At 29.9% G+C, this 15248-nt stretch overlaps 1 protein-coding gene across 10 annotated transcripts in view; it reads left to right on the top strand.

Moving 5' to 3' along the window:
- The window catches only part of LOC130894048 (agrin-like), a 451778-nt gene that overhangs the window by 269115 nt on the left and 167415 nt on the right, over nt 1-15248 (top strand). For 3 of the 10 annotated variants that reach the window (XM_057800605.1, XM_057800658.1, XM_057800588.1), the window contains one exon: nt 11291-11452. The exons of 6 other annotated variants lie outside the window; for them this stretch is intronic. The gene's annotated coding sequence lies outside the window, so the exon portion shown is untranslated. Of the gene's footprint in view, nt 1-11290; nt 11453-12427; nt 12524-15248 lie in introns of those variants that run through there. One more of the 10 variants, XM_057800598.1, reaches the window with a different exon arrangement.

Below are 15248 nucleotides of genomic sequence, written 5' to 3'. Positions count from 1 at the left end.
AAAATTATATAAAACAAAACAGACCTAAAATCAATAACGTTTAGAAGACTAAACATATATAAAAGGTATAAGAAATTGTTCCCAATAAGAAAACGCTTTCATGTTTCTAGATATTTTGATTTTGGGTCTGTGGCCTTTTTCAAAATCAGATTCTTCTAATAATTTTTAAAAGATAAATTGACGTTTCGACTTAACTTCAGTCTTTATCAAAATATGATATTGACACTGACAATTTACGTACTTATATTAATCAATAGATCACCTTCATCATGAATATTAAATAAGAATAAAATCAAAATAGAACTTTGTTCTAATAAGAAAAATTTATTTTTCCTTAGTCCCTTCATCTGAAATATGTAGTATTAATAAATTAAATTATTTGTAGTTTTATTAGAATTTACAAAATAGAGCTATAAATTTTACTTAAATTATTTAGATCTTTTTTATCATTAATAGCATTTTCGTTTTTATGAATGTGAATAAGATTGCATTTAAAGAATTTTTGAATCTTTGTAATTAAATTTATGTTTTTTTGATATTCCATGGTTTGCTAATGCAGTTCTATTTTTTTTTCGATTTCGATATTGGCCAGGTAAAACCATAAATCGCCCTAAAATAGACTGACCAAAAACCGGAACCACTGATTATGGTCTTTGGAAAATCATTATATGTTGATTTGGAAAACTACTATAGTGCAAAATTTTATGTTATGTTAGTGTAGGATAAGTCATTAGGAGAATGAAAAATGAAAATTTGTATAATATGATAATGATCGCAGATTAAAATTTTGTGAAACCATAATGCAAAGAATAGATGCAGTCCCACGATTTAAAAGTTAGAGTTTTCCAATGATATCAAGTTTATGTTTGAAGGTACAATAAATCGCCACAATTTTAATATTGAAGTGAAACTATTCAATTTTTTTTTGTAAACCTAACAGAATATATTAGCAAGTTACGGCACGTTATGAACCAACTGTATAAATGGAAGCAGAATAATAGCTCCTATTGTTTTCCTATCTTTCAGGTAATATCTAGTAATCTAGTAATATCTAAGAAAATCTAATAAAGCTGTTGTCATGTCATTGACTCGTTCAAATCTAATCCCAAAATAATACCTTAAAGATTAATATAAATTTTAGTTGAATGGATTGTTGTATTTATCGCTTCTCTAGAGAATATCCACGTTGCGTTTCTAATTATGATGCCATCAAAATATCTCAACCTCTAAATGGATTGATCTGTAATTTGAAAAAAACAGTATACTGCAAACGATGAGAAATTCAGTTTTTTGGTGATTTAGAATTAAATTACTCAATAATTGAAGCCATAAAAGAATGTAGACCATATAATTTTATTAGCACCATAAAACTGGATAATGAATGTTTAATAAAGTTATCAAATTTTGGAATTATATCTTTATCTTTATGGACGATTCTAAAGTAAAATCAAAATGGGTATTTTGTTATTGAATGATGGTATTTTCAACATTGAATACTGATTCTGTGTTGTTATTAAAAAAGTTTCATAAATTTCACAACATTATTTGAATTTCCAATACACACAAATATATTCTTTCAGATTCATTTTGTACCTTTATTTGATATATAGTATGAAAATATTTTAATGTGTGAAAATTTATTCGACTGAATAAAATGCAACAAATAATATAATCTAGTTTTATTTGACGGTTGCAAGCATTGGCTTCTGAGGCTACCTGAATTATGGAAACGAGTCTAAATATTTTCTATATTTTTATTCAAGTTTGACATTAAAATCTTTGATTTATTTCTTAACTCAATTACTCTCACAAAACTTTGTTTTCAAACATAAATACACAATAATTTTCTCGTGTTTTATTATATATAATTATATAACATTGACGGTATTGGAACATAAAACTACATGAATTAATGTTTATAATTCTACTATAAATTTTTTCGTTTGACCGGCTAATGTTCGATTCTTTTCCATATTCTAGCTTAGATGCTTCTTTTGAGTAGAGACGGTGCTTTCTTCTTAAATGATATTTTTCTTCAACAGTATGTTTCTAAAATCTTCGATTTCGGTAAGAATCTAAATGTATTCTATTTTTCATTCTGAAATGAAAGTTTTATATTTTGTTACAAAAGAAAATGAACTCATATTTTATTCACTAGTCAGGGTATTTGGAAACTGGGATGAAGTTTGTGATCTACTTTTCGGCGTCTCAAAGCATTAAAAGAATAAAACTGCAGTTACAAGCATTTTTCTGTAATTACAGACATCATTCATAATTGTTAAAGAACAATAGAAAAATTTCACTTCAGACATTTTTTTATATTTATTAGATAAATGCTCTCCATTATTTTTGTGAAAAAGTAATAGCTTCTATTTCGTTTTCGTTATTTGTCTTGAACAACTATATCGTCTATAGTTGAATACGTTTTCTTATAAATGAAGCCAATTGTAAAGAACTTTTTACCAGCTATATTATGAGCGGTTTCTTACTGGCAACGTAGCAAGGAAACACCAAAGTGGACTAACTTTAATTTATTTTCAGAGCTTTCGAATACTTATGTATTCATCGTCTGGGACTGAAATCATGGTCAAATACAATATAAGAAATATGTATAAATGTATAACAATAATAAAATTTTACTTATAATAATTAATTAAGATTTCTGGTGATTTATGATATTACTATGCTTGTATAAATTTTTAAAATCATAGAATTCAATATTCAGAGTTTCGTTGTTTTTTGTTCATTCAAACTAATTTAATTTCGGATCAAAAAGGATGAATAAATATTGTATATAGTGTGATACAGGTTACACAGAAAATTTTTTGTTGATTTCGACACAATACCTGTTCATACATCATCAGGTTTATACACATATTCTATGCTATTTACTTCAATATACGCAGATAAATTCTGAAGGAACGCTATTGATAACATGAGAACCAATTTCTTTTCCGAACATGTTTAAAGTGCAAACAAAAGACATACCTGTTTGGAAATTCAGCGTAAGACTCGGTTACAACGGTGAAGTCAAGGACAGAAGAAAAACAGAGACAAATGGTGCGTGACAGAAAACAAGATTGATGGGCATAGCGTGGTGGAGGCTGGGTAGTAGTATGGATGAAATGGATGGAAAGCATGACATGGAGATTATATTTCCAGAAGCGGCACATTATTTTACATTAGTAGAAACAAATATCTCAAATTAGAAGAAAATGAATTATAATTTTATAATTATAATTAACACAAATCCATACGTGAACGGAGACTTTTGAACGCATATACTAATAATTTCTAGAAAATGCCTTTTTTACATTTACTTGCGTCCATTCAGAAATTACTTCTACCGCTGGAAAATTTTTGGTAAATACAAAGGTCTCATTCAATATTTTATTCAGTTGGGATACCTTACCATCATTTTGTAGTTAGCTTGTATATTCTATTAACTACGTCAAATATTCAAAAGAAAATGATATATGAAAATTATTCTAATTGCACTGCATTATAATTATAATCTGACATATGAAGATTCAAACATCATTAAATGTGAAATGGTCATATGGAATTTGAGCCGGAGTCTACTATAATTAGTTTAAATCTACATTTATTATCATTTGAATGAGCATACTTAACACACTGTTTATACTACCACTACACCACCACTCTCAATTACACTGTCTGACGCGCATTTCAATAACCAAGTTGTCGTCTTCAAAGTCTGAAGATAAACTGAAACCTATCAATTTGTCCCATCTATTTTATACTGAATTTTCCCATCTATGAACTTTCTCCCGCAAAAATAATTTCAGACGGAAAACCTCTTCAATAGAAAATTTCAAATTCACTCCTTAACTACTAAACTTTAGCGTGGGCTGTAAGGAATGGGATCTTATCCCTATTTAAACTGTTCTCACATTTGACAATCTCAATATTTTCAAACAATTTATTATTGTCCATATTTTGAATGAGCTATGTGCCTTTTAAACCGGACATTAAGGGATCTTTTATTCCAACCAACATACTTCCGATTACAATCATTACAGCTAATTTCTACCACTACCACAGCTACCACTCTTTTCCAAATATTGTATTTCATCCTTATGATTACTCAACAACTGTTTTTATGTATTGCTACATTTACTATCTAATTTTAATCCCACTCTGTTAAATATTACTTCCAATCTATTTGTATAAACAGGATTGAAAGGTACCATATCAGTGTTTCTTGTTTTTCATTTTGATTTTGGGAAAATCAGATATCTTAAACGTATGACAATTAATTAACTTATCTACATATCTCTTATCATAACCATTGATTTCTCAATACATGTCCTCTTCTCATTGTATTTTTCGATGTTTAATGAAAAAGATTTGTACCAGGAAATGGAGACTGGCAATCTTATGTTGGATGCAATGGAAAGAATCTTCACGTAGCGGTGTTTCCCCTAAATACATAGAATTCTAGCCCATTACTAGTTACTTAGAGGTTTCTTAGATTTCTATTTAATCAACAAGATTCAATTATGAGAATGATTTTTTTCAAAAAACAATCAACTGATCTTTGTCCCATCCGATTTGTTTGAAGAGAGATCGATAGAAAAATGGATGATATTTTGTATTAAATTTTCATTTCTATCTACCGTCATTTCTTCAAATTCTACCTTGCTACTTGAAAAGATTTTCATGGTTTATATTCACAAATAACCACAACTATCACGAGTTACATTGATTATTACTACTTTGATATATTTTCTATATAACTCCATGAATTATCCCTTCGAATGTTCAGCTTCAACCACCCCTGCATTGAGAGTTGTGTGCAGAGTGGTAGAGTTGAGTGAAGTTCCAGAGCGCTATTCCAGAAGATACATGTGTGGAAGCGGAAATAAAAAATGTGAGGTGGATGCTTATGGTTATATAACCGTTAGGACCTGGAATTTTAGTATTATTTGAATCAAATGCAACGGAAAGAACGGAAGGAATTAAAAATAAATTATATAATTGATCTGTAGAGAATAGTCTTCATAATTTAATTGTTATTTCAATAGGTAAACAATTTTACCCTGGTAGAGAAAGTCGTGTCCTTTATTAGAGTTTTACTATGATTCTCTATTTTATATAATTCATCAATAAATTTGGTGCATTTGAAATTTTATTTTTCTTTGAAATGTTTTACTTTTTCTGGGACTATCCGTAAAAACCAAAATAAAATCTATCAAAAGTCAAATTACTTCGAAAAAAAAAATTACTTTTCTCAAAAGTACCTTGTATATATAGTGTTCATATAGGGATAATTAATAATCCTGTCCTGATCTTGTTCTAGTAATAGTATCCTCTAGTTTTTAGAATAAATACTGTGAGGAAAATATACAGATACATATTGAGCCTTTTTCTAATTTGAGTAAAAATTATTATCACACTCACTATGATATTAGTAATATCATGCAGAAAATTATAGTGATAATAGTGATGAAGGAAACGATATTAAAATAAACTAGCCGCCGCTTTCTCAGAATTTACCGTACATTCATAAGAAAGTACTTCAGACAAAACTTTTATATAAGGACAGTAATAGAGTATCGATCTAAATAAAAAAAAACAGATTCATTTGAAAATCGCAAGTTTTTGAATTTTGTGCATGCCAATTTCTTATAAGCTGATCCGAAAATCAATAATGATTGCTTGCCATAAATAAAAAAGAACACTATTTAAAAATTCAAATAATTTTAGTATTTTAGTTTAGAAGGTTAATTTTTGGAGTAAGGAATACAGACATGCAGGAATAGGAATAATACAATTTTCGGAAGGAATTAACTAACAATAAATTCGAGCTAAAGTATTGTAATTTTATTATCTCATCTTTCACATCAAAACTAAAGATATAATTCAAGAAAATATGAAACTGCAAACGAATGAAATATTTTATTAATGATGAAAACTCTCTTAATTCAAAAGCCGATACGATGTATTGTTTTGATGTATTTATTTCGTTTATTTTTGTTCTTTCCACTCGACTTCCAAAATTGATATGATATTGGTGGATTCTCCATTTTGTGAATTAGTGGCTGCAAAATTGTACTTAAGATCGTACACTACTTATCTACTATATATATCCACTTATAAGTAATATAATATTAGTACATGAGTATTTTGGTAGTAAAGAATGGTAAAGTGAATTATATACAAGCGATATAAACTTTATAAAAGAGGTAAAACATGACGAAATACTCCTATTACCTAAAGAAGTGAGGAAATAACATAAGTTCGAGAAATTATTGAATGGTACAACAAACAACACAAGCATAACTATGACATAACTATGAAACAATGAATATAAGCAATTGAATGATATAACAGTCTCAACTGATATATATGGTACTATTTATGGTGGAATCATTTCTGTAACTTACGCAAATTCAAAATCTCAAATTATTAGGCTGAAGAAATATTCCAAGTTTACCTTAAACCGTGTACATTTTTCTGTGTATTAAACTTACCCATCTCTTCAAAATCGTAGCCACACAAATTTGTTCATTGATCATTTAAATTAATCATAGGTTATATGTAATGAGATACAGATATTTGAGTTTCACAATAAACCCTCCTCAATAAACTACAACGGTGTCACTTGTTTCAAACATTTCTCTTAAAAACCTTTTTTTTTCATTCTTCTCTTGTCGTCACAACCTGAATATCGTGAAAGCTCTATTGTCACCCCCTCAATCGCAGATGAGCAATAATTTTTTTGCACCAGTTACAAGAGTGGGATTATGTACAATATGGAAATAAAAATGAAGACGCTATTCAAAATGACTGTGTAACGAAATTAGAAAAAAAACGATGGGTTATGCAAACGTCTCACACAAGTAATGTTTAGAGCTCATTGTTTCTCAAGCAGTATAAATATGAGAACTTTAAAGACAACAAAACAAGTCCTAACTTATCATAGAGTTTGTAAAATACAAAGAAAAATTGGTTGCTAATTGTCTTGCACTTTCGGAATACTATTTAGGGAGGATTGAGAACATTTTTCCAACCTCATCAGCTCTAAAAAAGATGCAAAAAATTAACGTGCGTAAATGGAGAAGGACGCAAAATATCTAAATCATGAAGTATACCCTACTCAAAGATTTATCTGCTCAAACCGACTAAATATTTGCCTTTATTGTCAACATGATAAATCATTGTAGAGAAAGAATTAATAAACGTTGTCATAAACGGATTACGTGGCTTCACAAAGGTCGCTACTTTATAGGATTTTGAATATATTAATTAGTTTTTGGTCAAAAAATATTACAAAAACTGGGAAAATATAAAGGAGTGAAAGAGAAGAATTGACGCGAATAGAAATAGGACGCTTAAATGAATGAGTAGATCTAGTAAAAGATAAAATAACAAAAAAATTCTACTTGGTATACTGGTATGAAAAGATGAGATATAAATTGTTGATAATTATTATTGTTATTATTATTTTGTGGGTCATAAATTTGTTTTATTTTTCTTTGAAAATTGTATTAATTAGTTTTATGGAGTAATAATTTACTTACAATGCATTTTTTGCTTTGGCGATGCTTGGTTTTTCGGTATTCAGTATCTGAAAGTTTAATAGCACGATCTGTAAGACCTATTATGACTGATTGTTTGTCAAAAATAGGATGTTTCGAGTTGAAATTAATATATATAGATAACCAAGTTCCCTTGGTATACCGTTATTATGTTGTTATTTTATGATGCAAAGTTGTATCTAGAAAGTCGATTTTATTATTTTCTTCAACTTATATTTTTTAATAACATTCAAATTTATTTTTATGATTTTTGAAGCTAAGGAAGTGGGGATATTTGTGTTTAGAGAGACAACATCCAAAGAAATTAATATATAGTCGTCAGGGATATGTATATTTTTAACTTTTCTTTAAAATCTTTTATATATTGCTATATAAGAGAAGTGGAAATTATTGATCTTAGTGGTATATTTTTTTTATAAAGCCTAGGCTAGTTATATGTAATATATTTCAATCTTGGGAAGAACAACTTTTTATTTCGCCATCATATTGCAAAAAAATGAAAATCCACAATGGCTTACCCCCTAAAATATATGGTTAACCAAAACTGCACAAACCTAACATTCCCCTTCGACCGATTGTTCCAAGTATTCAAACTCCTCTTACCCCATTAACCAATTATTTGAAAAATATTTTGAAAAAAATTTCATATCAAAACAAATACTATATCAAAAATACATGGGATGTCAGAGACAAATTAAAAGATTAAAAATTCCTGAATAATATGTATTTATTTCGTTAGATGTGGTTTCTTTATATACAAATGGGACAAAATTGAAGAATCTACAGAAATACCTCAAAATAAAAGCTATAGAACTCACATTCCCATATCAAGTGTTATAGCACAATTAGTAATGGAAATATTCCATTATGTAGATGATTGTATTACTGTCGTACCAAAGAAGCAAATAGAAAACATGAACAAAAAATTCAATTCTTATCATGAAAAACTTCACAATCGAGGTCGAGCAAAAAAATAAAATTAACAATGGTATACAAAACTAACGTGGTCTTCAAGATTTCTAAGCTTCCATTCATTTCATCCTGTCACAAAAAAGATCAGTGATAATAAGTTTGACTGATGGATCTATCCAACTATCAGATCCTGAATTTGGATGCATTCAAAAAGCAAAGACTGCATTGAAAGATAATAATTATCCCGAAAAAATGATAAATAACATATTCAAGAAGGAAAAACAGATATTACAATCAATTAAAAAACAAAACAGAACCGAAACATAAAACATTTTTCCTTACCATATGTACAAGGACTTTCCCAACAACTATCAATTTATTTTAATAAATATAAAATTATTATAAGTCATAAAGGACATAATACTTTATTCAAATATTTCATTAAATTAAAATCTAAAGCACCAGAAAACAAAAGAAGTAATATATCAAGTGATTTGTATTAAAATCAAGAAACATTTTCTTATTTCTTGGATCTTTTAATATGCTAATGCTTCTAAATGTCATTGATTTTAGGTCTGTTCTGTTTTAAAATTAGTTTTTTTTTAGTAATTTTTGATAGAAAGATGAAAATTGACGATTTGACTTTTCTTTAAATCTTTATCAGAATATTATATTGACACTGACAATTTGCGTATTTATATTAATCAATATATCACCTACATCATGAACACCAAAATAAGAATAAAATCAAAATAGAAATTTGTTCTAATGAAAAAAATTAATTTATCACCTTTTACTCTTTTTTCTAAATATTGAGAGGTCTGCCCTATGCAGTCAGCGTCACAATTATTACAAGGCACTTCATATATTATATTACTTCTTTTGTTTTTTTGGTGTTCTAGATTTTAATTTAATGAAATATTTGGATAACGTATTATGTCCTTTATGACTTATATTAATATCATATTTATTAAAATAATTTGATAGTTATTGGGTAAGTCCTTGTGCATATGGTGAGTAAAAATGTTTTGTTTTTTAACTGATTTAAATATCTTTTTCTTTTCTTGGATATGTTATTTTCCATTTTTTCCGGATAATTATTTCCTTCCAATGCAGTATTTGTTTTTTGAATGCATCTGAATTCAGGATCGATTAGTTGGACAGATCAATCAGTCAAACTGGTTTTTATGATAAGATTTGATTTTTTTTATTGTTCTCTATTTGATTTTTTGGTACAGCAGTAATACAATCATATACGTAACGGAAAAAGAATGGGATATTGATATTAATTTTGCTTGAGACAGTTTCCTCAAGATCTTTTACCAATAATTCGGCTATAACACTAGATATGGAAGATCCCATAGCACATCCATCAATTTATTCATGTATTTCATTCTCCCGTTTGAAGTATGTTGAAGACCATATATTTTAGGAGGTGCAGCATTGTGAATTATCGATTTTTTGCATCTGATGGCGAAATTAAAAGTAGATCGGTAGATATTATCATTTTTCCAAATTCTATGAAAATTCCATGTCATTAACAACCAATTAACCTCACCTAACCTATAAAATTCAACTTTACTAATAACGACCTAACCTATAAAATTTATTGTCATTTATATTTTAGCTAATGAATATTCAACTACATTCATAAAGATCTAACCTTATTGAAATTTAATGTTACCCATAAACTTACCAATAAATATTGAACATCATTCGCTAAAAGTTATCGAACCTATAAAAATTCAACGTCATTCATAATCTAACCAATCAAAAATTAATGAAAATTCCTAAGTAACCAGAATCAATATTTCTATCGTCAATTCGAATATTGAATTTTAGGAGTTTAAAAATTTTTACAAACATTATAATATCAAAAATCACCGAAAATATCAATTTATTAATACTAACATATTTCTTAAATTGTATTTGATCATAATTTTAGTCCCAGACGATGAATACATAAGTATTCCAAAATATGAAAATATATTGAAGTTAGTCCACATATAGCTGGCAAAGACTATATATATATATAGATAGATAGATATATAGATAGATAGATATATAATCGTAATATAAAAGCTAAGGAAAATTAATTTTTCTTGTTAAAATTCATTTATAATTTGATCCTGGTATTCACGATGTAGGCGATTATAGTTTCAAGTCATATTTTTTATTTTCATAAGGACCGAAGTAGGTCGAAATGTCAAGATATTATATTTTTTAACGAAATTTCCACTAAAACAGACCTAAATTTAAATTAATTTATCAACAGAACCATATAAAAAAGTTCTCAGTAGAAAGTTAAGTAAATGACATACAGTTTATGTTTCAAATTATACAACTATTTATCACCAATTGGAAAATGAATCGATAGAAATTAAAATACGAAATCTAATTCCCAACGACATTTTGGAAACGTTTCAAGAAAAATTTCAAGAAAGAATGTCGAGAAAGAACTGAAAATCTTTTCAAAAAAAGTGAAGCAAGATACATTGAAAATATTAATAACCTAATATTGAATCAACAACCTATTGATAAAAATAAAGATGGAATAAAATCAAAGTGGATTGAAAATTTAACCGAAATATGAAACATCTTCTCCATGAAAGGAATTTTATTTCAATACACATTACTAAACTTCACCTACTACCTATTCCAAAACACCTCAGCCTCGTGCTTAATATACTATTAACTTTAGACCTTAGCAATTAATCACTCTCTGTTTGCTTCTTTCTTCATTGATTACATATAATTTTTCTGATAAATTTACTAACGTACTAACATCCATGACTTTACATTTTCTTTTCCAGGTTTTCAACAAGAACCACTATCATGAGATGAGGGAAAATTTAGAAATGGCAATTCGTACATCAATAACGTCAGTACTAATATATAAAAATAGAATAAGGAGCCATTCAAACCTTGAGATGCCAACTCCTATTCTGAAGACAACACTGAGAGATTTGAACCAGGTAAACAGTGCACTTGAATGAATTTAAATTCATTAAAATATTAGTTATGAGGGAACTTCCGCTTTACGAAATATGTGTTATGGTTTTACACACATTATTAACTCGATGAAATGTTTATGATAGAAAACATCATAGTTGAAATTTTAACTTTGAATACCACGAGGAGCAATATCTAGGAGGTATTAAGATTGGCCATTTGTGCAACCGAAGCCATGAAAGCATGCTCAACAGATGCACCAGAAGTGATTCTAAATCTCATACCTTCCAACATAGTACTGGAAAGCGACGGCATCACCAAAGAAAAACCGTCCCTAACTGATGATCAAAAGTAGGACATGCCTCAGGAATACTAAGCTGAAGAAGTGGAATCAAAACACCATACAAGAAATGAACACAAATTTCATTAAATAGTATACGGAGTGTACGGATCAGAACCAAATACTATAAAAGCCTGAGCAACACACCAAGCATATTTCAAGTAGAATTTCATGCAACTGAAAAATGTGTCCAGATCAATCGATACAGGAAATCATCCGATAATCAAGCAACCATTAGAGCTTCGAGCACCAATATCATATAATCCAAACTTGTTTGAGATTGCTTCCAAAAATTGAACGAGCTAGACAAGAAAAATAAAGTTACCGTACAGGGAAATAGCTGATAAGCTTGTTCGCAACTACAGAACAATAAGAAAAGCATTGGAAAAGAAGGTAGATAGGAGCAAAACCAATTACTGGAACAACCTACAGGGTTTGAGTCGGGAAAAATATGAGTGATAAGTCCTTTTTAAAAATATATTTATTTATTCAAACTACAAATTAACTATCCCGATAATTTTTGCTCGGCACATCAGTGTTACAGTCATAGCTTAGACTGACTTTACAACAGAAAAATGTTCTTTCATATTATATTAATTTACATGACATAAACAAGCTATTTGTAGCGGCATCATATTGTTTTATACAACATGTTTAGTTGTATAGGGTGGAGATGAAATAATCCCCCTCCCACCCGGCATAAGAAGACCACAGCTCAAGGCAGATGGACATTTTCGATGTCTTCACCACTATTGTAAGTATCAGGTACTTGAACAGCCTTTCTGAATTTAATTGTCCCAGAACTAATATACACAACGAATATTATTAATCATTCTGGATCTAAGTGTATGTGTGTAAGTGTATTAAGTTCTTCAAATTCCTAAAGAGGTAAACTGATGACTGGTTTCTTTGGCAAATGGCATTGGTTAGATGATTCTAGTTTCTTAAATACTGGTTGGGTGTCGAATATTGACACTTGATGACAGGTAGAAGTAGCTTAAGGTCCAATAATTGATTTTCCTCCATATCGGTTTCGTCATAAATGTATTCTTGCTTTTGAATATGAGTCGCTCAAAGATGTGAAGTACAATTTATTTTTTAAAACATTAAAACGCTAGACTTGCGTGCAAATCCTGTTGAACAGAGAATGAAACTTGTATCCACATTCTATCGAAATGTGAAACACTACGGAACTCCAAAGCACTACACGTGGGAGCGTATGAAATAGAACACGTTAGAATAGACATTCGAGAGTGGAAACCTCTCCATCCATGTCAATTCGGATACCAAATAGGCAAATCTACGGAGACTGCATTGGTACAATTGACAACTGGAATTCAGATCACTCCGACAAAAGGACAATGTAGTATGTGCCTTTTTAGGCATAGAAGGCGCCTTTTACAATACACGACGCTATCAAAAGAGTATTAGATGCGTGAGGAGATCAGTTCCATGCATAAACAGAATATTGCATTACCATAGTATCAAACAATAACTTATTAGAAGTGTCAGTGTAAAGTTTGACGTTTAAGCAGATTTACGAAGATATGTTTAATACCCTTGGTGATCAATGTCCTTCGTATGCGACCGTGAAAAATAGGACTGCAAGCTTCAAAAGAGGTAAATTTTCCATTGAAGATAATGACCGATCGGGAAGGCCAGTTTCTGTGTCAGTCCCCGAAAATATCGATGCAGTTCATGACATGATTTTATCAGACCGTCGAATCGGGCTAGAACGAATATCTAAGTTGGCATTCTTTAAATTTTCGTCGTCAAATGGATTTTGTATCCACTTAATAGTAGTCACTATTGGTGGAAAGTATCGCCTCATTTCGGACGACAAGCCTCGTAAGTGTTCAAGTATAATTTCTAAAGTTGCTGGATCGACTGTTAGCTCATGGAAATCTAAAAATTCATTCATTAACAGGAATGAATCAAATTTATTTGCTTGGACCTTTTGATGCCATCTATCAATTTTTTTAATTGTAGAATCAACTTTTTCTTCAAAGAAGAATCTATGTACATCTTCTCCTTGTAATGTCAAATTAAGGATGTTCAGTGAGCTAAAAATGTCAGCCAGATATATTAGTTTTATCAGCCACGTTTCATCATTGAGTCAATCACAGAGAAAATGTTTGGCCTTTTCTTTGCCATCGTGATCCAACTGAACTAAAAACAATCTAACTTCGTCTCGAAGCTCAAACAATCTGGAAAGAACCTTTCCCGTTGACAACCAACGCACTTCACAATGTAGAAGCAACTGTTTATGATCGCTTCCCATTTCATCACACATTACAGTGAACAACCTCGAGTTTGTAGATTGTGCTTTGATCAAGTTCACAATTTTTACGGCGTCTTCTAGTGTGCTTTTCAGGTCTGGGTTCATTCCCTTGACCGCTAATGCCTCCCTATGAATGCTACAATGGGTCCATTCAACTAACGGAGCTACTTCCTTGACTTTAGCTACTAGTCCTGTACATTTTCCTGACAGCTTCTTCAATTGCTCCATTGAAAGTAAACCTTACAAAACATAATAAATTAGCATTGTCAGCAATATCTGTACTTTCGTCCAATTGTAAAGAATTAAAATCACTTTCTTTCAAAGCACATATTAAACTCTCCTTTACATTGATAGACATTTCCTCGATTCTACGTTTCACTGTAGTGTGTGATAGGTATATTTTACCTATCTGTTGACTTGCTTTTTCGTCAAGCAGAAGTGAGGAAATTATTTTGGCCCCAGGCAAAATAAGGTTTTCACCTGCTGTGTGAGGAGCGCCATTTTTTGCTATTAGCAATGACAGCTCGTATGAGGCCATGGTAATTTTTTTATTAACTTGCCCCAACGATACATTCTCCATATTCGACCGAGTCGAAAATAGTTCTGTTTTCTTCTTTTGAAAATATATCAAAGGTTTATTTGAGCATTCGAGATGTTTTGTTGAAATGTGCCTTTGAAGTTTTGAGGGCTTCCAACTTTCATTTGCCAAGGTTTCAAAACAAATTACACATTGAGGTAGAGGTTCTTCATCGGTACCAATGAACATAAATCCATATTGGAGGTATTCAGAACAATATTTTCGAAAAATATTTTTCACTTTTTTAACATTTGATGATGTTTGAGGTACTATATCGTCTCTACTAGTAGAAGGACGATCAACCTCACCTTTGTTAGTAGATTCCTGTTTTCTCTTAACACACGACCCAGATTTCAGCCAAGTGGGTTCTCCAATATCGCAGTAAGAGAGGGGAACACAATAGATCCTTCAACAGTCGAAAATGAGACTATTTTAAATGTGAAATACACTAAAATATAGAATGAGAATATTAAGCTTGAAATAATTATTGGAACGATACTTATTGAAAATTAATAAATGAAATGAAAAAGTAACCCAGCATTGAACAATGTCTATTGTAGATGAACCAATTTAATCATAAGTAGTACTTAGTAACTAAATCAAAGTATACATATTGGAAAC

Source organism: Diorhabda carinulata, chromosome 1 (genome assembly GCF_026250575.1).
Source record: "Diorhabda carinulata isolate Delta chromosome 1, icDioCari1.1, whole genome shotgun sequence".
Taxonomy (NCBI): Eukaryota; Metazoa; Arthropoda; class Insecta; order Coleoptera; family Chrysomelidae; genus Diorhabda; species Diorhabda carinulata.
Note: the sequence above shows the minus strand (reverse complement) of the source record. Positions and strands in the feature narration are given on the sequence as shown.